The following is a 25,342-nucleotide window of genomic DNA, read 5'->3' as shown; positions in this document are numbered from 1 at the left end:
TATATAAGTGTAAGTAAAAATAACGTGAGTAGGTACAGTTTGCCGAGATGAGTATAGAGTTTTAATAGTAGCAACAAACGAAGGCATGTGAAGGTAGACGAATACGTCTAGTCTAGTAGTTTACTGTAATCATGGCGGTTGAAACACTGCCGAAATATCGGGAACTCAATAAAAATAAACATAACGTGGTAAGATCTAATGATTTTTCCTAATTGTACGTATAAATAACTCCTTGATTCCAAGCATTGCTGTGAATTCCGAGTGAATTTGAATTTTTTCTCGATCCCCAAAAAGGTAAAGTTTCTAGATCCCGCGTATTAACGCCATGTGCGTGCAGTCGAGGCAAGTAGACCATTACAAGACACTCAAGGCACGAAGTACTTTTCTAGGTTAAGTACCACCTCGAAAGTTGTCTGCGCATAATAAACTAGGTACGGACATACAAGGCAATAATGAAATTGCTGTCTAACATCTAAATGTCTAATATCGCAAGTGTATTTGGCATCACAAAAAAAACTAATTAATTTATTATCTTCCGATTTAATCATCGTATTACATCATCTTATTAATCTTATCTTAATAATAATATTATAAACGCGAAAGTTTGTGAGTATGGATGTTTGTTACTGTTTCACGCAAAAACTACTTAACGGATTTTGATGAAATTTTACAGTAATATAGAATATGGATCAGAATAACACATAGGCTATATTTTTTATTGAAATTTATATACTGAAACTGCGGGCACAGCTAGTATTATTAACGTGAAGTTATTATGGATGGATGTTTGTTACCCTTTCACGCAAAAATACTCAACAGATTTTCAAGAAACTTTACAGTAATATAGCGTATGCATCAGAATAACACACAGGCTATAATATTTATAATTTTAAAATATGGTCGCATTCATATCATTGGGCCACAGGGAAACTGCTAAAAATATTTTCCGTAATACATTTTCATATAATGTACAAGTAATTGAAATAAATAAACATTGTATATATAAAGAAACTGAAAGTCCTCGAAATTTTATTTAAATGTAAAAATATATTCTAAAAGTACTCTTGCATTCCGTAGTAAATAAGTAGTGTAGTATATAGTAAATAAGTAATTAAGGTAACAAGCCTAGAATTTAATATCCGGGAATTAGGTATTACTAATAAAAAAAAAAGTAATTCCTCTCAAACAGACGTACACTCTTCTGTAGGAAGAGTTTTAATAGACATAAAACAAATGAATTTAAAGCCTATTCCTTTGAAATCGATTAATAAACAAGTGAATACATTAAACAACTGGCCACCAAGTGAATAGATGATCAAATAAACGTCACCGTCCGCTTTGAACGACCATGACGGTAATAAATGGTGGTCTGATGCGAACGATCTATTAAATATTTAGCCTTTTTGTAACGTAAATGCATTGCAAATAAAGAGGGCGAATGCCGGTTGTAGTTGCACTAGCTTTAAAGTTAGTGTTTAACATAATTATCTATTCTTCATACGTATCATGAACGATCGTCAATGTAATACGCTTACATTATCGTATTATTATCATAAAGGTTGGTATAAACCAAGCAGAATATTATATTGTTCATAGAAACAAGGTATTTGATTCGTGTAGTAATGATAGTTCAATCAGGGTTGAATCACTAAGACAAAAGGACAGTTCTCATAATAATAATGTAAGTCTTATAAAATGTAACGTTAATTTAATTTATTTTATTTCAATGCACACGACACAGGTAGTACTTATTTACAAGAGTATGGCGGAATTATAACCATGCGGCATTTTCTACCAGTCATGTTTAACTGGTAGAAACTGGCGGTCCAGATATGTGTAAAACAAAATATAATGAGAACGCAAAATAACCTAAGGGTTACAATATACATCTTCTGCTTCTCCTTCAACATCTATTAGTCCAGTGCTGGACGTATGCCTCTTGCATAATTTCCCATTTTCTTCGATCTGCAACCCATCTTGGCCATGTCGGCACTGCCGTCTTATGTATGTATGTATCTATGTATATATATTACTTACTAAAAACTTACTAAAAATCGGTGGAACAGTGTTCGAACCAAATTAGATTGATATCACAGTAAAATGTATATATATACTAACTATATACAGTTCCAGCCGCGTGAAATTTACAGCCTATATAGTATTCTGATGTATAAGCTATATTACTGTAAAGTTTAATCAAAATCCGTTCAGTAGTTTTTGCGTGAAACAGTAACAAACATCCATCCATACTCACAAACTTTCACGTTTATAATATTAATAAGATATACATATATACGAGTATAACAAAAATTGAATATTTTAGGCAATAATATATTTATTAGGTTAATATGTATAGAGACGGCCTGCGCAATGCCGTGGTGAAAGTTTGCTGAACCGCAAAATACAGTGGCACACGAAAGTTTTGCGCGCCGTTACAGTTAGCTGGAATAGCGCCTTTGTGCATTAGGCCATTACTGTACAAACCCTAATAAAGTACCTACCACTTTTTGGTGTTAAATGCTTAAAATGGTCTGAGTAACTACGAAATAGAGATGCTGGTGAAGTGGCCAGGTCAGTGGCAAATTTTGTTTTTTTTTATAGCATATCGCTTATTCAGGCACCCTGTGTAATGTGGGGGTAAATACAATATTACTACACGGGGGGAAGTGTAATATTAGTAATGAGGATTAATAACCCCAATGTACCATGTTAGGTTGACCTCCACGCGGTTCCCCCTGGTAACCTCGTGGTGAATAAAGAGGTTACCAGGAGGAACCGCGTGGTGAAACTAATATACAGTAGCCTATTTAATGACTTTATTATATTAAAAGTCGATATTAGTAATATTTTATTTATTTGTTAGCTACTTTCAACAGAATGGTATTATGACCATCGGAAGTAAAGCGGTGTGTACAACCGCTAAACCACAGACCCCGTCGCTAAACAAGATCGTTTTTTTTTAATAATATATGATTACGTTAAGAATAGGGTAGTATTTTAAAATGGGGTTATTATATAAAATGTTTGGTCCATCATCGCTCCGCTCGAGTAACTTTTCTATTACAAACTCACCCCCAACCCTTGTTTCCTGCAAAGGTCGAAATAGAAATAGGGAATAATTTCAACTCCCTTATTAAGTCATTAAAAACAGTAGGTATTATGGTATTGAACAAATTAAGAGATTTAAAGTCCCTTCATAATTAGAGATATTTGCAACCGTGCTCGTCGATCGTTTCATACCCGGAGATATTATGCCCGAGCAAATGTTGCCAGAATTATTTAGAAAGAAAGATAAAAAATATATTGGCAATAACATGAAATAATAAAATAACAATAAAACTACATGAAATTATATGTGTACGCTATAAATTGGCAATATATCTAAGCATATGCTGTGATTGCTTACTACAGCTCTGTTATTCTGTGTAATGTATCTTAATAAAATTGTAAAATACGGTACATACACTACAATAACATTTTTTACAACTTTCGTCTGTCTGTCTGTCTGTTGTTTGTTCCGGCTAATTTCTGAAATGGTTGGACCGATTTTGAAGGGAGTTTTTATGGCAGGTAGCTGATGTAATAAGAAGTATCTTAGGCTACTTTTATTTTAGAAACTATCTTTTATTTTAGATAAATATAGTTAAATTCCAAGTGGACGAAGTCGCGGGTACAGCTATTTTAAAATAAAAATATTATTTTTGACTATTGTCTTTATATACACTTCTGTCACTTCGCTCTGCTATATTAAACGACTATCAGCATATCACGATTCTATCATTTATTAAAATTACTTTAGAACCAAATTATTGAAATATTGAATGTTTTTTTTCGCAACGCTGGCGACAGTTGACAAAATCTCTTAGAAATAGAAATAGAAATAATCTTTATTCAAATAAACTCATTACAAGTACTTTTGAATAGTCATATTCTGATTCTACCACTCATTCGGAATGCATATTTATCACAAGAAGAATGAGCAAGAAACTTGTGAAATCTCTGTCTACCCTATTTATGTTAAATCGTGATAGCGTTACATACTCCCCACAACGACGTAAGTCACTTAACATATTATTCCTATTATTCTCTCGTGATTAAATTCATCGTGGTTTTCAAGACAGCAATAGATTTTTCAGCCCGGTCTGCGCGGGCTGCGCTCATAGTCAATTGTTGTGGCTGGCCATAAATTCTGGTATACATTTACATATAGAAACACAGCGGTGAATGTGTGACTTGGAGGGGCTGTACGGTATAATGTATTATATAGTTAAATTAAACTAGTACACTAGAAAAATTCGTTTAGAGTATTTTTTTTTGTTTTTAACTATTCCGGATGCAGAAATAATATTGGCTTAAATGTTATTTATAAATAAGATTTAAAGGTTGTTAATTAACGTATGAATGACATACATATCTATACATAATTAGCCTAACTTTTGGAAAGTAGTAACCTGTCAATGTCAAATTAAATAAAAACCATCGCTACTGAGAATGTCCTTCAATTCTTGTCCTTAACGGGTCTAGGTAGCGAACTTTGAAAAAGGCCGAGCACAATAGATCTTTGCAGGTCACAATGTTACAGGTCTTAGCACCTGACAATAGCCCAACACCCCCAATAAAAAGTGTTATGATCTCAATTCGACAACTAAAAATATTAATAATCTCAGGACAATTCACACAAAACCACTAAACCCAAGTTTAGCCAGCTAAAGCTTGTGTTAAGCACTAGATAACTGATACAAACACATAGATATATTTTATTTCGTAAATACATACATATTATACATAGAAAACATTCAGATAGACACAAACAATCATACTCATGAATACAAATGTTTATGCCGTGCGATGAATCGAACCCACGACCAATTAAAGCGGTGTGCTACACAACTAGATCACCGAGGCCATCAAACTGGAAAGTTTTAAATAATTTTGGCATCAATAGAAGATGTACATTGTACATATTGTGCACATAATGTAGGTACATACCTAGCATCACAAACGTTTTATCAGGCTTATGATAAGCCGTTAGGGAAACCTAATTTTAGACTTCTATCGTGCCGAAAACAATATGCTAATACTAACTACGACAAACGTCACTGCGGCTTTTTATTTGTTTTCCATGAAATATTCTAGTATTATTAACTCAGGACAACCCAAACAGGCCAAGCTATCTTGAACGCAATGTAAGCTAGACTCAAGTTAAGCTAGCTATAGCTTGTGTTACGGGTACTAGACAATTGATACAATTTGATTGTTTTTTTTTTCGTAAATACATATATATATTATACATAGAAAATACAATGATACTCATGAATACAAATGTAGAAATACTTCAATTGTTTTTTGTGAATCCTTACTAATATTATAAATGCAAAAGTAACTCTATCTGTATGTCTGTCTGTCGGTCTCGCTTTCAAGCCGAACCACTGAACCGATTTAAATGAAATTTGGTACACAGATATTCTAGACCCTGACAAAGGACATAGGCTACTTTTTAATGCAAAACAAGGGTTGCAAGGGGTTAAAAGGTTACATGGAAGTATCGTCATTTTACGCGGACGAAGTCGCGGGCGCAGCTAGTACATAATAACTAAGCTAGGCTTGAAATGTATACTTAAACTGATATTTTTATATCAATACATATAATCATAGAAAACACCCAGACCAATACAAACTGCGTCGAAGAAGGAATATAAGTAATGTGGACTAATAACCATAGTGTTTGCAATGTACAATATCAGGTTGACCTCCATATGGTTCCCTCTGGAAACCATCGTGATGAATTCCTGGTGAATTTGTCACCTAACCTTATGCTCATCTTATCATTATCCACTGGTGCCTCGCCAATGTAAATCGTTAGCGCAAGCATGTGCACCATACAATTTACACCATTGAAAATACAAACAATCTCACTTACTAATGCTACACTATACAAAATAATGATAATAATCTCAGGACAATTTACGCAACGCCATCTAGACTCAAGTTAAGCTAGCTATAGTTTGTGTTACGGGTACTAGACAATTGATACAATTTGATTGTTTTTTTTTTTCGTAAATACATATATATTATACATAGAAAATACAATGATACTCATGAATACAAATGTTTGTACTGTGCGTAGAATAGAACTCGCGATCATTGGAAGTATGGCGGTATATACGCATAGCTATATGTAACATTTTAGAATCGTACTCTACTTGAATTAAGGAAGGGTGGTAAACCGCTAAACCACTGAGGCCCACAAATGTAAAAATATAGGAAAAGGTTGTACATTATAGATCAGGGAATAATAACAAAACAAAGGGTAAATCTCAGTATAAGACGCGGAAATCTGGAATCTTCCATGAACATTTCATATGTGATTCTAAACAAAATCCCTAAGTCAAACATGATAAAAGATTTTACATGTAAATCTCTTTCAACGATAACATTTACCGTAAAAACTAGGTTCTGCCCGCTACTTTGTCTGCGTGATTATGATCAACCGAAATACGAAGTAGCCACATATGTCTTTTTCCATCTAAATTGCTATGTACACGCGTACATGATAAACAAACATACTATTTGTGTTCTATAGCATATTTATATTAGTTGCTAACTCGGATTGTAATATAATCTATGCGTATAATAAATATTATTTATTTATGTTATAAATATTTGATTTATTTATTGTACAATCAAAGTTACTATTGTAAATTCATACTAAAATATAAAGAGAGAAATCATAACAGGAAGGATATTGCTAGCGATGTACTATGTCAGGTCGATATACACGCGATTCACTCTGGATACTATTCTGGTTAATTTCTAGTATATTCATCATGATGGACGAGCTGAGCTGACCTCATGCTCATCCAATCATCCTTCACTGATGCCCAACTAACTTCATCATCATTATCAGCCTACTGTGTAGACCACTCCACTGCTGGACATTGGCCTCTCGCAAGGCACGCCACTGGGCTAACTTCATCCAAATGCTATTATCCTACAGCAGCCTGGCAGGTTAGATTAGGTAACCATAAACAAAAATAGAAAAAAAAAAGTTTGCTGCCAAAATATAAAGCCGCCTATGATTTAAAATAGGAACCCAACTGTACTTAAAACGTATTGGGAATAACAAAAAAGAGAGGCAAAGGAAATAACGCACAAATCCGCATATAGTGGGAACGGGCTGTTAGCATAAAGAAAAATATGTAAAAACAAATCTATTTACGCATGAAACATAACGTCCTAACATATTACCATACAGGAGCAGCCACAATCACCTACCAAAATAGGGTTGCCATACTAAAAATAAAGTCAGGACAAGAATTAAAACTTAGTTCTAATTAGTATAAATTAACTGGTTATTTTTAGGAGCAGCCGCAATTACCTACGAAAATAGGGTTGCCAAGTTCAAAATCAGTCCAAGAAAAGATTAAATCATAAAAGCATAGTTTTAATTATTATAAATGCACTATGTATTTCTTTCAGCCCTAGATTCGTTTCCTTTCAACCCAGTACGGATTTAAGGGGGTCTTCCTATGTGATGGGTTGAAAAAATCGATTTTTTTTTTTCATAAATTGCTCCCTTAACATGTCTAGAATACGGTAGTAAAGCGATTTTAGAAAATTCGAAGTCGTTTTAAAGATACAGCAGGTAAAAGAAAGAGCGGTTCGGAGCGGTGAGTTGGCAGTTAGAGACCGGGCCTATTGTGTACCGTCGGCTTTATACCTGGCCTCCCTTTTATTAATATATTTGTTTATACAAGTTTAGACACGTTTCTACAGACTTCGGGCTGTTAAAAAGGATAAAACCAATAAAGGAATAGGAGGAAAAGGAGCAGGTAAACTTACTGATAAAGTTATCCAAGAAATTACAAAATTCTACGGATTAGCAATTCGACGCCATCCAGATTCGCTTGAAGATATGAGAAAGGAAGTTTGGGCAACGTACTATCACAAATGTTCTTCTGATGAAAACCCTCAGCATCAATTTTGTCCAGAAGGCGAAGACAGTTGGTGTAAATGGCGTAAGGCTGAAGCTAATAATGAACTGGACCAATTTCATCACGATAAACCACCTCTAATTCCGCAAGTCCAAGAAGCTATCAAACCGGTTTTCGAAGATTTATCGAAAGACGAATTATTAATTCGTTGTTTAGGAGCAGAGACACAAAACAATAACGAATCTTTGAATTCTTTGATTTGGACTTTCGCTCCTAAACATCTTCATTCTGGTCCCAAAGTTGTTGAAATTGCTAGCTACTTAGCAGTTATTATCTTTAATGAAGGTTTTCAAGGTATTTTAAAAGTTATGTCGATTATGGGATGCCCTGTTGGTCGTGAAGCCCAAGCGTATGTTGAGAAACGGGATGAAAAGCGAATCTTACGCTCTGAGCGGCGCGTAAGTGATGTCGTTAAACAAGCCAGGATTGACTCAAGAGCTGAACAATCTGCTTTAAAAGAGTTTCACGAGGAAGAGGAAGGAATACTCTATGGACCAGGCATCGCCGATTGAGAGTAAGTTGATATTTTAATAGTTTTTAACGGACTTGAAACTTTAAACGCGTTTTTCTCAAAACTGTGTTTTTCAAACTTTCCTCCATTGTATCTCAGAAACGGCTGGACCGAATTACTTGAAATTTACAGGGCACACTCAATATATGTAAACGCATGGAATGAACTATTATCAATCGAAAATTTTCAAAACTTCGATTTTTTTATAGCAAAAAACAAAAAAAAAACGCCTAATTTGCAACTTTTATTTCAAATGTCTATCAAAAATCCAATTTTTTTTATATTCATTTGATTATAGGTCATTCCGTGCTTTTAAGCCTACAAATTAAAACGCCGTTTTTTTTTTTTTCAGATAAGCCGATCAGCCGGAATCGTGGAGGAAGTGGGAGCTCTTTTTTTCGAGGCGGGGGTGTTCAGAGCGCTGTAACTCTAGTTTGACTGAATATTTTTAGCTGAAATTTTATATTAATACTGTCCAAATATGTGTTAATAAATGATAAAAAACTTGAAGCTCTAAATATTTACTGGTCGTAGAAAAAAAATCCTAAAATATCCCTAAAAAACAGGCCGTCACATAGGAAGACCCCCTTAAAGTTAGCGACCTTCATGCAATAATAAAGAAAAACTTAATATATTATTCAAATTGTATTATTTTATTACGTAACTTAAAAAAACTAAGCTGTACTGTGAATACATTCAAAATCAAACCCGCGACCGGTGGAAGTACGGCGGTATGCTAAATAGCTAGACGACAATTAAACCCCTCGCGCTCCCCAGATGCCCTTTAAACTAGAACAAGTCCGGGAAAATCCGGACGGATGGCAACCCTACGCGAACATAAACACGGCCGTGTAATAACAAATAGTTCACAAAAAAGACACATTCATCTCGAACGAAATGGCTGTTAGCACTAACAACCAAGTTGCCACATGCCATAAATTAGTATAATATCCACTTATTCATCCGACTGTACTTACGTGGCGTAAACAAGTGGTTCCGTACATTTTTTTCTAAGAGCGTCTCAAGATTTTCCATACCTTCTAAGTTTTAGGATAATGAATATAAAATATAAATGATATTTTTTTGTAATGCATAATAATGGAATGGTGCATCCGCCTGCGCTAACGGTTTACGATGGCGAGCCACCAATGGTCAGGTCAGTTAGCCGTTGTGATAAATTCACAAGGAATTTATCACGATGATTTTCAGGGGGAACCGCGTGGAGGTGAACCTGACATCGTGCATCGCTAGCAATGGGGTCATCAGTGCACATTAGAAGTCTCTCGTAAAATAATAATAATTATTATTTCACGGTAACTCGAAATGGGGTACCTAGGGTACCTGCCTGCCTACCTACTCTCTCTTCTCTCTATAGGTGGGGTACCTACCTATAGAGAGAAGAGAGAGTAGTAAATTTAAAATTCGAAATATTTATTCTTTTAGAACATTCTAGTCACATTAAATGTTTTTATAACAATTTCTTTATATAACTAAAGGTTAATCTGATGATAATTTTGGATGGTTAGTCTGATGGCAACTGTCAACTTAAATACATGGATATCACCAGGAAAAACACGTTACGTCAAGTCATCAAGTCTCTTGATTACTTAGAGAGCTTAGAGCTTAGTTTCTAGTCAGTTCTTCTTAGCTCGAATGCACTCCGATAGTGTGGTAGATTTTGACAACTCATAAGTCTGTAAAAGACCTAAATGAATAAAGATATTTTGATTTATATGTATATAAGTCACTAGCTTATACCCGGGGTTTCGCTTGCTTCATTACTGGCTGCTACATTGCGCTGTAGTAGCAAATTGTTCATATTTTCTTTTTGTTTTTTATAAAAACATGTTTTTTTTTTTAATAAAAATCCTAATCTATCCAAAAATAATATATAAAGTATTTTAATACCTCCAAGACCATGTGTACAAAATTTCATGATGATTAGTTCAGTAGTTTTTGCGTGATAGCGTAACAGACATCCCTACTTTCTTATTATATTAGTAAGGATAGATATAAACAGCGGGTCTAATTAATAAACAGATATATAAACAAAGCTTACTCACAGCAATTAATATAAGCGTACATACATTATATACATATATAATACATTAAGGAGACCGCGTAATGTTATCGATACGATAACAAATGTAAGGTGTCCTGATAGTTACATGGAGTGTAGGAAATGCACAAATTCTTTACATGTTTACAAGTACATACATTTATAATATGTACGGAAGTTACGAATTACATATACCATTACTTACCTACCATTGGATATGTAATTTTTTTTAAAAAATATTATTATAATTTATAAATATGTATTTTAAATATCTATATATTTTAAATATAATATATAATTCATAAATATGTATTTTTAATATAAATATTTTAATATTATAAATACAAAAGTAACTCTGTCTGTCACGACAAAAGGTTTTACGGAAATATTCTCATTTTTAAAGCTAGTAGCTTATTTTTAGGCTGTTGATTAAATATAACATTCAAAGTTTGTGAAATATGTGTATGTAGAAATGTATGGGTGTAAAATAATGTCAAGGGTGAGGGTACCCTTGATTTTACTTTACATCCATATAAGGGATGAAAATTTATTCAAATTCTCATGACTTTTGCTAACTATACATACAAATAATGACCGCGACATATTTGAAACAGTAAATATACATAATTCCAGTCAATAGATTTAAACCTCATAAATGTATGAGCAACCAAGCGAAGCCGGGCGTTTTTACTAGTAAAAACCTTTCCACAAAAGCGGAACTGAGCAATAAATTTCGACTGTGTACATGGTAAGTAGATATAGATAACATAGTCATATATAGCTATGTACGAGTATAACAAGGTATCGCTAATATAAACATGAGCAGTTAGTCGTTGCAACGCGCGACAATGTTCATTTTTTTCGCATAATTATTGAGTTATTGGTGTCATTTCCTGACTGAATCATAAATATTATGTGCCATTCACATTGTCGTGTTCAGATCGCCGCTGCGTCGCCGTAATTAATATAAATAAATAAATAAACCTAGACAATTAACACAGCACCATCTTTTTTTAAAATTTTGTTATAAGTATTACATATATAAAATTTATTTTTACAATTATCGCCAAACTGCCTTGCAGATTGTTGGCTAATAAGGACACTCATTTTTACTTATTACTTACAATTTAACTATAATATAGAACTTATACTAATGCATTTTCATATCTAGTCGCACGGTAAGCAGTGCTTGTGTTATGAATACTAGACAACTGATACTTATATTTTTTTTGTAATACATACATAATATACATAGAAAACACCCAGACCCGTACAAATAATCATACTCATGAATAGAAATGTTTGTACCGTGCGAGTAATGCAACCTAAAATATCGTAAGAGATAAATACCTTATTTACCATAAAATATTATTATAAATATAAAACCTTTAACTATAATAGATTAATAATAGTTACTTCAGTTATAGCTTTTCCATACCGCATATGTGTAAAAAATGTGTCTAAAATGTGTTAAAAACTTTTTAACTGTGACTGTTATTATTTTTTTTTTTTTTATTATATTTTGATTATATATGGTAGAAGAGAACATGCAGCATGATATATGAATCACAAAATACCTTAATATCTTCTTTCCTGAGGTGTAAGTACGCTCTCTAAAACTTAACCTGATGCAGTGAGAACGGTTCTTTATAAGTACCTAATTAAGAATTATCGTCTTGTTAACATGTTCACTTACTTTGGTAATCTATATAACCCATAAGGAATAACTTTCAAATGCCTATGAATATTAAAAAAATCACCTTCCGTGTAGATACGGAAGGAATATTTGAATAATTTAGTTCTATGTATTTATCAATTGTGGAGAAATAGAAATATTTTTTATTAAAGTAATGCATTCGGTGCATTCAATCACCTGCCAGTTTCTCTGTCAAATCCCATTTTCTTTCCCTTTAAGTTCATACTGTCCTCTTTGTCTCGTGGTCCCCTTCATTCTGTCTGAAGAACTGCACTATTCAGATCATCATCATCATCATCATCGCAGCCCGGAAGACGTCCACTGCTGGATATAGGCCTCCCCCAAAGATCTCCACGACGATCGGTCCTGCGCTGCTCGCATCCATCGCCTTCCAGCGATCTTGACCAGATCGTCGGTCTACCTTGCTGGAGGCCTTCCCACGCTGCGTCTTCCGGTCCGTGGTCGCCACTAGAGGACTTTACTGCCCCAACGGCCATCTCTCCTACGAGCTATGTGCCCTGCCCATTGCCACTTCCGAGTCGCAATTCTTCGGGCTATGTCGGTCACTCTGGTTCTTCTGCGGATCTCATTTCTGATTCGATCACGCAGAGCGACTCCGAGCATTGCCCTCTCCATTGCCCTCTCCATTGCCCTCTGAGTGACTCTGAGCTTGTTCATGGGGCCCATAGTTAGCGACCACGTCTCTGTGGGGAACATGGGTTGGACAGAGTATTAATTACATTTTAATACATATGTGTATTAAAATGTATATTTACATATATATACATATTTATGTTCAGTACGTGCGCCACCTACCCTTTTCTTATCTTTATGTTACTTTCTCTACCGAAAGGAGTCTGGAAGATATTGCTTAGTGATATGAACGTCTTTTCTACCAGTTCATGTAAAATTATTTTAATTATTTCCTATATCTAAAATAAACTTTATATAAAAACGTATAATTAGTAAAAATCATGGGATCTTACCACGTTTTATATTTATTTGCTGAGTTCCCGATATTTCGGCAGTGTTTCAACCACCATGATCACGGGTAAACTGAGCAAACGGGAACTCAGCAAATAAATATAAAACGTGGTAAGATCCCGTGATTTTTACTAATTATACGTATAAATAATGACCGCGTCAAGTTTAAAACAGTATATAACTTTATATAAGTTTAAATATTCGCATTTTTTTATTCTATCACTCATTCGAAACACATAGTAACCACGTTCAATGCACGATGACGTCTACACTATGACGTCATAGGACATATGCATTACATTGACCTACGCTACGAACCAGTATCCTCACGACCGAGCTTCGTTCTACCTTTTTTTATGTTCCGTCACGTTTTCGCAGGAGCGTCAGCTACTACTAAACGTAAGTAGATATATGCATTGAACTTATGCTGAGAGGATTCTGGGCGAGCTTTAACTACAGATAATTTTTTTAAGTAAAATCAAGCTTAGTCAACACGCAGATAAAAGAATCTGAGCAGTACTTCCGGAATTTACCTTCCACTCTTTTTTTTCCTTGGTCTCTTGGTAGATAAGATATTTAAATACATTGACCTTATCGTTGAAAGAATCTGAGCGATCGAATTTCAACTGCCGGTCATTTTTGTATGTAAAATTATGTGTTGTCAAGGAAGTCGCAGGAAAAAAAAATCGGAGCAGTAGTTCCAGAATTACTTTCTCTCTCTTTTTTATAATCGGCTCTCTTTTTTATAATCAACTCTCTTTTTGCAATATTAGTATAATATAAATTATATATTTACAAAATAGTGTACTATTAAATTTGGTACATCAATTATCTTGAAATAATCCAAGCTTTACTTTGTTAGTGTGTACATGTCCCTATACGATATTATTTATGTATGCTATTTTTAGAAACTGTAGCGTCCATAATTATAAATGATAAATGGTATCAACTTAACAACAAACTATATATAATTAAAGTAGATTAGCGCGTCAGTTACAAACATGTAATACAATACACAATGGGAACGGGCTTGTCCTTTATCCATTCGATGGATCTAGACATTATATTACAATAAGTAAGCAGTGAAGCACGTTAGCGCTATCATTACATCTATAGTTAACTCCTTGATGAATTTTATATCATTTTTAAATTTTATTATCCTTTTTCTAACATAGAGGCCGTTAAAGTATTATGTAAGCAGATTTATTACAATTATTTACCCCCCCCCCCCCCTTTACAGCTTTAGTTCTAGATGTTATACTATATGCACTGAAAATTTTCAATTGTAAAAATGATTCAATTTCGTCAGTAAATAACAAAGGTTGTTTGTTGCAAACATGCAAAGTTCGTAGTTAAAAATAAATAAGTGAACCATATAAATTGGATACAACTCTTTGTGCAGAAATGACCTAGTTTCAGCCTTGTTTTTGCAATTTAATTAGCAGTCTGCTGTTAATATTCTGAACTCAATTTAGCCTTGTTGACGATTCTACTTTTTTTTATGTAACTGGCAACTCAGCCGAACTGCCCACGTACAAATAAGGTAAGGAGTTCTGACATCTAGTTGTTAGTAATGTGGATTGATGCTGTAACCCTGATAGGCGATTCTCCCTGGAAACCATCGTGATAGATTTCTCGGGAATTTGCCATCAGGGGTTAGCTTAGTTAGCATAAACGAAATATCTCCTTTGGAAAGTATGTACTATATCCTGAAGAGATAAAAACCAACGGTCCTAAGAATATCCTTTAGTTCTTGTCCCTCACGGGTCTAGGTAGCGAACTTTGAATAAGGGCGAGCACAATCTAATAGGCCCAAAACCCCGAACAAAAAAAATGTTAGCTCATCTTGAAAAGTGGCCATTTACCATAATGGTTTCGAGGGGGAACCGCGTGGAGATCAACCTGACATGGTACATTGCCACCAATGGGTTCATTAATCCACATTACTAACAAAACTTTAGGAAAGACTATAATGTAATTAAATAATAATATAGTATGAGGATAATATCTCAGATGGGGTAAGTCAGAATCATTTCAAATGTCAATATCGTGATGAACGCAACACTTGATATGCCAACATTTCGCTGGGTCTATTCGACTAACATGGCATTGGCTTGCCACCTCCGTCTTTCGTTTAATAATAATCTCAGATAATGATTAATACCAGGGTATTAATCATAACTAACAACTAAATATAGTCCGTCAAAAGTCCAAATCGACAACAAAAATGTTACATGTTATCTTGGTCAGATTCAAACCCACGACCTTCCCTGTTAGGGTAATAATATAATGAACACTATAATATTAATAAATCAATTCAATTATTACTGAATGACTTCACTCAACTGAAATTCTGTGGAATAACCAATCGAGACAGCATTAACAGTCATTGAGAAATAGTAGGTACTTCAAATTGCTTCTAGGATAAATAATTTCTCAGTAAATAAATATTTATAAGTTTTCAATTCAATGGGCTAATTTAAAGATCATGTTTACACTCGCAGTCGGCACGTCTGCACGTCCGATCAAACTAATCGATATTAGACCTACGTTTAGATAGTACCCAATATTAAAGAGTAAAAAAATATAGCAGTTGAGTTTCTTGACAACTCTTCTCAACTGGTAGACAGCTCAAATAAACAGTAGAGATAGTGATAAAAAAAATTAAAGTGACCATAAATGTCTTATGATTTGGTTTTTGACAATATAGTTTTCTGTCTTCTCGCCTCTACCCAAAGGTTGTCTGGAAGAGATTGCTTAAGCGATAAGACCGCCTTTTGTACCTTATTACTTATTATCTGTTTGTTCTTTGTATAATTGTTTCTCTTTCTGGAGCAATAAAGAGTTAATAAATAAATATAATGCATAAATGATTGACTTATAGTTTTAAATAGGTAAGTAGAAAACTAGAAACATAATTAATCGATTTCAATTCCTACAGAAAACTGTACTATCACTTTGCCTATAATTTATTTACTCAAAATTAGTGATCCCTATAATAACAGTAATGACACTCATGCGCAAAATCAGGGTAAAAAATAATACATTTTTTTTATTTTGACTTTGATGTCATCTTCATTTGTTATGCTCTCGTTGCGGCCGCCAATTTATCATTAGCGTAGATAGAATCACAATTCTATCACCATCGGCCAAAAAAATCCGGTTTAGAGGAAAATTACTTGAATAACAGCATGCGGTGCGGAGCGCGGGCATAGACAACTCCAAACCGCGTCACGCGAGAACAACCGACGTTGTATAAACAATTATACGATGTAAAATTGTGAACTCCATTGAAAGATATGCGCACATGTAAATATTTAGGATGTGTACGAGGAGCGAGAATAGACTGCGATACGCGGTATCATAAGATAAATAACGCTTAGAATATTATTAGTAGTGCGGACCTTGGGAACGGAACAGAGTTGTTCATTACCACAGACAGTTGTGTAAGGCCGAGAATACGATAGCACTCGACACCACGATTCGCGCCAAAACTTGTACAAATTTGACAGATGTCATTTTTGACGTTTATAATGAAAATAAAATACAGATTACGTATAAGTCGGTCACTCGGTGTGTAGTTTGTTAGTCTATTAGAGATCTGAGAAAAACAATTTTAAATTACATAATTGCTGATGTTGCTACGTACTGTAATAGATGATGTGTTATTATGTAAATAGATGATGTAGTTTACAATCTTACATGTAGTCATCTAGGTAAATAGGTATACTAGGTAAATTATATGATTTATCTAAAATCAGCGCTGGAAACTATGTTTCAAGCGTTATGCTGAGCTGTTGTCCACATTGACTCTGTTATAGTAATGTGTATTGTTGTTTGTATTTTTTGGTAATTTTATTGACTCGTCTTGCCACGAGTCAATAAAATTATATTCTATTCTAATAAGTAAAAAAAATATGTATAGTAGCTAGATATTATTGCGTTTTAAGAGCAATATAGGATTAGTCGTATGCGATAAAAGGCACTAAGCTAAAATTTAGATAGAATACTCATGAAAACCAATACATAACTTATTTCCAAAGAGAAACAAAGTGGACCACTTTGAACGTTTCATACTAAATTGATCTCGTGACCGCTCAGTTTGTACGAATGTTTTAAAACTTATTTATCAATTTTCCACTTAAAGTAGTAATTATTTTTATTATTCTACGACCTCAGTGGTCTAATGGTTTAACATACCTCAGGTATAGAGTATATAATATATACAATAATATTTTTGGACAATTCACACAGCACCATGTAGTCCCAAGCCAAGCAGAGTTTGTCTTAAGGGTACTAGGATAACTGATATAAATACATACATTCATTTTTATTGTACATACACAGTATACAGAGAAAACACCTAGACCAATAGCAAGAATCTTACTCTTAAATACAAATGTTTGTATCGTGCGAGGAAAAGAACCTGCGACTATCTGAACTAAGACGGCGTGCTAAACCGCTAGACCACTGAGGTCGTCATTTATGTATTAGATATTTTTTTATACTACGTAGGTGGCAAACAAGTATACGGCCCATCCGATGGTAAACGGTTACCGTAGCCTATGAACGCATGAAACACCAAGGGTCACGTTTTTAAATGTTTCTAATTTTACGACACCTCATGCCACACTTTGTTGACCTTTAACGTACATGACGTAATATATTGATTTTTTTAAAACTATCTTAATTGGTAAATTACTTTGGTCTCCTGGAAGATTTCTATAACCCATAAAGACTATCTACATTCAGTCAGCCGTCAGTCAGTCATTCATTCAGCAGGTGGTACTTTAGTCTCATACAATTTTGCTTCACCATTAAAGATGTTTTATTTTTATGGAACAAAGTTTTAAATTGTACCAACAAGAATTCGAATAAATAAGAATTTGAATTTGAAAACGAAAAAGTAGTTTTTGTTTCAAAAATAGAACATTAGAGACCAAAACTTTACTGCTAATGTCATTAAATAAGCAGTGGAGTCACTTAATTATGCATTAAAACATCTAGATAATTACAGAGAGCTAACAATCAATTGTCATTCAAATGTCGAAACTGTCAATTAATTCCCTCTGGACACCTTGGCAATTTAATTTCATAATCAGCTGTCAAGAAATAAAAACATAGAAAAAAATACAACGCATAGACACGTTCGACGATGTTTTTTTTCTTGCTAAGACCTAAAGGCTATACTGCTTAAATTGTTGAAATGAAGATTAATTAATTTATTATTAAATACATAACTTAAAAGAAACTTGAATAATATTGCAAGAAGATAAAAGATTGTTATTGTTTTAGAATTACGTTTCCAAATTTATATTGCAGACTAAATTAATACTAATATTACACAATTCTTCCTTTCCTTATGATTGCAAACTTCAAAGTACCTACTCTATCGCAACTTTAATGTTTTAAATAATGTACACAATATATACAATTGTTATTAACATAACCTTTAACCCATCAAGCCATTTTCAATTAGAAATAATAGTCAATATCTGACTAACAAAATGCATTTCCAATGACGACTATAAAAAAAAAATCAACAAATTATTTAAAAAATCTAATACGTACACAAAATCTATAATTATTGATTGACATGAACTTCACACGTCTTTTTCAATTATAAGCAAGCATAGACAATGTGCGCCGATAATAAGCGTTTCCTTTGCCACTAAAAAGAAAAAAAAACTCGACAAATGATCAGCTAAAACGTTTTATTATATATTTTTTCAAAGCCATACCGGAACCGTTATGATAGATGCGTCGTCCTGGGCAATATTTCTCAACGGGGGTGAAACTGAAAATATTTTTATACGTTCATAGATAAAGCGGGCTGGCGAGAAAATCTTTTATCATATGACCGTTTATGTAACTGTCGATCAATCACAGCTACATAGCTACTATGACGTTATAAAAAATTCCTCGGTGGAACGAATGTACCGTAAAACCTTCGCGAGGGATGGATGGCACCTATATAGGAGCCCATGTAATCGTTTTGTTTGAATTGGTACGTGATAGGTTCAATTTCTTCATAACAAAATTAGTTCTCTCTCTCTCTCTCTCTTTATAATATTGGCATAGATAAGTATACTAATTCAAATTGTTGTTTGTATCGAATTCTTGTATAAAAACAAAATTGTTCATAGTATTCCTGTTATCAAATTTGAAGCGCGGCTTATCGCTAATGATTATTACAAATATATATAAGAAATCATTTTACAATCACTTTAAATCATAATCAAATAGCAAGACTATATTTATAGGTATTAATATTTCAATTATGAATAATAACTGCTTTCACAGCCTATTGATCGAAGACGAACTATTAAAATATTACAACTCAATATCAATATTCTCAATTAAGAGACTATATACACAGTAGACTGTGCCTGTACAGCTATTTCAGCCGCAGAGCAGCTTAATTTATAGTTTATATGTATACTTTGAAGGGTGTGATATGGCAGTGAAATTAAAAGGTTCAGAGATATGTCACATAAGGCTGTATGTTTGTTTTCCAAATCCTATTTCAGTTACTAAGAAAAACAATATTGGAAAAAAATATACATTTACAATTGTATAAAAAGTCGACTGTGTTTGTACCTTAGTCTCGGCTATTTCAGCCGCCAAGCAGGTTACTATATGTATATGTAGGTTATGTATTCTATGAAGGGGGAGTAGATAGTATACAGTGAAATTACTAGGTCCCAAGGCATGACACATAAGGCTGTCTGTTTGTTTGCCAGAACCTACATCTATTATTAAACATTACAAAAAAAAAACTATATTCGAAAATATATTATTTTTAAATTTCGAACGGTAAATAACTATGTATCTTGGGTAAGTGTAACATTGACTATAACATTATTACAATTAATGGAAACAATTGTTATTAAACAAATGAATAAAAAAAACATCTATGAATTATATAATTTATTTAAGAAATATTGGTACAGTAGATATTATATTACATGAAATATTATTGATCACCAATATTTACCATATAGTCATGCAAATTATGTGAAAGTATTCATTTTACTCAACTATACTTGGACACTGTAAAAATGACCAAGTGACAACCAATTTTTTAGGTCACGTTTGAACAATGTATGAGATTTCTATTCATTCTGTAGAAGGGTTGTGATGGAATTAAAGATAACCACAACCTTTCTTCTATTCCAAGCCAATTCTATTCTGCATATTATTTCCTCATACCAAGATCAACGATTACTTTTAACTTCTCTTCTCCAATACAATAATGCCACAATATCAACTTAAGAATTATTTAGACTATGTATTAAAAAAGTATGTCAGTCCAAACGTTAGGCACATTAGATATTGAAACTCTAAGAAATCAATTGCGACATTAATTATCTGTGATAAAATAATAAATTTAATTACTTAATTTAAAATAATCAATGCGAACAATTGCGAATAATTTAATACAAAACCTGTAGCATTAGACACTCATACACCTGCAAGTGTTGAACGTTTGTATGGAAACAATACAGGATGGAGTTGTGTGAGTAATTGTGAGTATTAATGAAATCATTCTGATAGGCACAGCCGACGATTCAACTCCAATTACAATTAATATACCAATTAATGTTAGCAAATAAAGATAATTTGGATTGTTAATTGTAAAAACAAATTGTAAGTGTAATACAAGCTGTACCGGGGAAAGGGGATAGTTAGTAATGTGGACTGATGATCTCATTGCTAGCAATGTACCATGTCAGATTGACCTCCACGCGGTTCCCCCTGGAAACCATCGTGATAAATTACTGATGAATTTGTCACGATGGGCTAACTGACCTGACCTCATGCTCATCTTATCATCCTCCACTGGTCCCCGCCAGCGTAAACCGTTAGCGCAGGCAGGTGCACCATTTCATTATAATACAAAAAAAAAATACAAGCTGTACCGGTATCACCCGCGTCAAATTTATAACCTACTAGCTACTCGCCCTGGCTTCGCCCGGGTGTACATGTATTATACATATAAATCTTTCTCTTGAATCACTCTATCTATTTAAAAAACCGCTTCAAAATTCATTGCATCTTTTTAAAGATTTAAGCGTACAAGGAACGGACAGACAGTGACAGCGATTTTTATACTATGTAATGACTAACAGACCCGGCCACGCGTTGCTGTGGCTAAGGTCAAATAATATTGCGACTATAAATTGAGATCTAGTGGTAGATAAAAAACAAATTGTTATGACTATTCAAAAGTGCTTAAATTAAGTTTATTTGAATAAATGATTTCTATTCTATTCTATTCTATTCTATCATATCTTTCAAGTTGGATCAAATTGCATACAATGTGTAAATTAATTTTGCAATCGGTTCCGTAGTTTAGTAGTCCATCGCGGACAAACAACTTGACATGTCATTTTTATATATAAAGATGTTTTATTCAATACAATGTTTATTGCATTCCATTATGTTTACAGTGAAAGATGTTAATTGGTACATGTAGATCCATATGGACCCTGTTAGACCTCCCAGACATAACAACATTATTATTATAAACTAATTATCAATATTTAATATTATATATAATTTAATATTATTAATTCATATAATTATATAGTGACATTCATATATTACTTACATATAAAAACTAAAGTACATCATTTAAATAATCAGTTACAGTACAGTACTGTTTATTAAATAGTAACTCCTTTAAATATTTTATAAATAACTAGCTACTCACCCCGGCTTCGCCCGGGTGTACATGTATTATTATACATATAAACCTTTCTCTAGAATCACTTTATCTATTAAAAAAACCGCTTCAAAATCCGTTACGTAGTTTTAAAGATTTAGGCATACATAAAAGATTTAAGCGTACATAGGAACGGACAGACAGCGACTGCGACTTTGTTTTATACTATGTAATAAGGATAATGATTGTAAATAGATTATCCTTACTTAAAGTTCATATAGAAATTGGGAGTTAGTTAAAAAGTTTAATGAAATAATATAGGTATTCTGATGTATAACCTATATTACAGTTAAGTTTCATCAAAATCCTTTCAGTACTTTTCGCGTGAAAGTGTAACAAACATCCATCTATCCATTCATATACAAACTTTGGCGTTTATAATACTAAAAAGAAGTAAGATTAATGTTTTTAATTTTTATTTTTAAAAACATATATTGTAATGGATATGAACGGAGTATGTACCTGACACAGACATTGCTGGCTTACTACGTCATCCCAACATTGCATTTTTGTAATTTGATTACGAAGCTTTACGAAGAAATAAACACTTTTTCATTTTGACTTTGTACAAAGTTTGTAGCCCTGTCTCATCTATATCAGCCGCGAATATGTTTACTTTCGTGCCACCCAAAATTCACACATTATTGTAGTTTCTAATATATAAAAAATGTAATAAATATAGGTAATTTTATTACTTTTTTTATATTTACCATACATTTTATACATATACTTTATTGTATACATTTGGATTGCTTTTTTCAATTAATTATTTTCACGTACTATCGTTTTATGGGATAACATCGTTTGGCAATTATTTTGTGGACTTCCGCGATACAGTTTCGCCTAATACAGTACGGCAAACGAAGTGAGATTAAATATTCGAAAGCAGAGTGTATTATTATTTTGTCTGTCTTCAAATTAATGTTTACATACCGTATATATATACCTATATTATTGTATTAAACGTGTTTTTATATTATTTTATCTTGATCAGAAATATACTTTGTTTCTCTGTTATTCTAAGTTATTTACTTGTACAACAGTTGTTACTCTGTTAATTAAAAGTCAAATTAAAAAATCATTTATTCATGTAGGACATTTTAACTGATTATGAACGTCAAATTTTTTATATTATATTTTCTTCCCTACCGTTACGAAGGTAACTTCCCTCGCAGGGTCCAATGTATAACTAACTGTGTTGTATTGATATGTAAATGTTGAAATAAACTATTATTATTGTCAGTACATCTTGTTACACATTAATCAAGTATCTATAATACTGGAATCAATTTTAATTGCGGTTTCATTGCATAGTCACCTCACGCTATGTAACAATGGGGGGCGTAGCCCGACCGCACGAGGATGCTCGCGATGGCGCACAAAAAAAGGTAAAAATTGTATGTCGATACGGGAATTGAACCCACGATGAACTTACCGTGGGATTTGTAATGTTATTTGCTAAGAGGACTTCCCGAGAAATTATTAAAAAACACCTAGTGAATCTATTGCTCAAAATGTTGTTTTGGTACGTCAGAATGATTTAGGTAGTACATATAATAAGGAAGTGTTTATGTTTCTTTCTATAATCCTACTAATATTATAAACGTGAAAGTTTGGATGTTTGATTGTTATTCTTTCACGCAAAAACTACTGAACACATTTTGATAAAACTTTACAATAATATAGCTTATACAACAGAATAACACATAGGCTACAAATTTCATACGGATGAAACCTCGGGCACAACTAGTAATATATAATTATAAGCTTTTGGCTTATAATTATATATTACTAGTTGTGTCTATATAATTTTTAATTCAATTTAAGTGTAACAAAGGTATTAGAATAAATAACATGTTTCACTGCCTTCTGCAATTACGGGTAGAAAAATGAAAAAAAAAACATTCATTTCATTTCATTTCGTCATTCTAGTTCTAATTATCTACTGGTAAAGCAGATTCTTTACCATACGAAGAATAATCATATACATATATACTATTTCTTTACTACGTACCTAGGACTTAAATAACCTGGGTATGCTAAAAGTAAGATATAAAAATGTTACATATATTACGAGAAAACTGATAAGATTATACACATACAGGTAGGTACATGTTCATACATGTGTACGTAATGTACATACATTATCACAATTACTTATGTGTAATCACAACACAACATTAGGTCGGTATGTAACAGGCGTGAATATATTTATATCGCAAAAATGACTTTAGAATTTAATGTAATTTAGTATACTAATAGACCTGGATCTGGATTGATAGCACAACGGCCTAGATGAGAGACTAAACGCGAAACTAAAATAGGTATTACTAGTAGACCCAGCAAAAGTTGTTTTGCCATACAAATTAAAATCCCTATTTAAAAATAGGGTACATTTAGATTTACATTATAATAAAAAAAAAAATTATGTCGAAAATTTTTTTTAAAATGTTAGAGGTGGACAACCCGTATCACTTAGGAATATAAAAAATAGATAGTAGCCGATTCTCAGACCTACTGAATATGCATGTAAAACTTTATAAAAATCGGTGAAAACTTTTTCATAGGACTTTGGTAACAAACAGCTCGATACGAGAATTTTATATATAACATTACATTATATTATGGAGCTTATACTAGCGTAACAAAGAATTGAATTATTGTACGTATTAAAATTATGTTACAAATTTCTCTAGTTTGGCGGAAGGGGAGACCAAGACGCAGTTACATCAAGCAAATTAAAGACAAAATTGGGCCGTGTCGTATCAACATTTAAAGACCATGATGGAAGATCTTAGATATCACCGAAAAGAGCGTAACTCTTATTACGAGTAAATGAATGAATGGCATATTCGCGTTTGTTTGCATAGATTAATTTAGAAGGTTTTATCTGTGCACTCTATGCAAACCCGCCCGCCAAAATATTTGTGTGAATCTGTGCAAGTACCTATTTCTTTTTTTTTAATTACAGGAAACATGGCAACAGAAGTAACTATGGACAATCTATTTTCATTATAATAAAAAATCTTAAGTATTCACAGACAATCAACATATTCTTTGTTATCTATTATAAATTTGTCTGAAATTACTTATTTACCTATAGTCATAATATATAATTATAATATTATTTGTGACGCGTGATTATCAAAAACACACATCAACAAAATTTGAAGTTCAAAATCTTCGGTTCACGTAAAATAGCTAATCGAATTAATAAGCTTCGTAGTCACCAAGTTTCTAGAATTCTAGATAGGTACGTAAATAACTTAATTGACAAAAAATTGTGGATACGTAATTCGCTCACTACCTGTTAAGTATACATTTGTATACCAAAATTGAGTCATCGTACCAAATCATTCCTACTGTACTT

General features: G+C 33.0%; 1 protein-coding gene across 2 annotated transcripts in view; it reads right to left on the bottom strand.

The window, feature by feature from the left end:
• Nucleotides 1-25,342, bottom strand: part of LOC131847450 (max dimerization protein 4-like) — a 356,124-nt gene that overhangs the window by 329,611 nt on the left and 1,171 nt on the right. The gene's annotated exons all lie outside the window — the stretch shown is intronic.

The sequence above is a fragment of the Achroia grisella genome, unplaced genomic scaffold (genome assembly GCF_030625045.1).
Source record: "Achroia grisella isolate CSIRO2021 unplaced genomic scaffold, CSIRO_AGI_Agris_v1 utg534, whole genome shotgun sequence".
Lineage (NCBI taxonomy): Eukaryota > Metazoa > Arthropoda > Insecta > Lepidoptera > Pyralidae > Achroia > Achroia grisella.
Note: the sequence above shows the minus strand (reverse complement) of the source record. Positions and strands in the feature narration are given on the sequence as shown.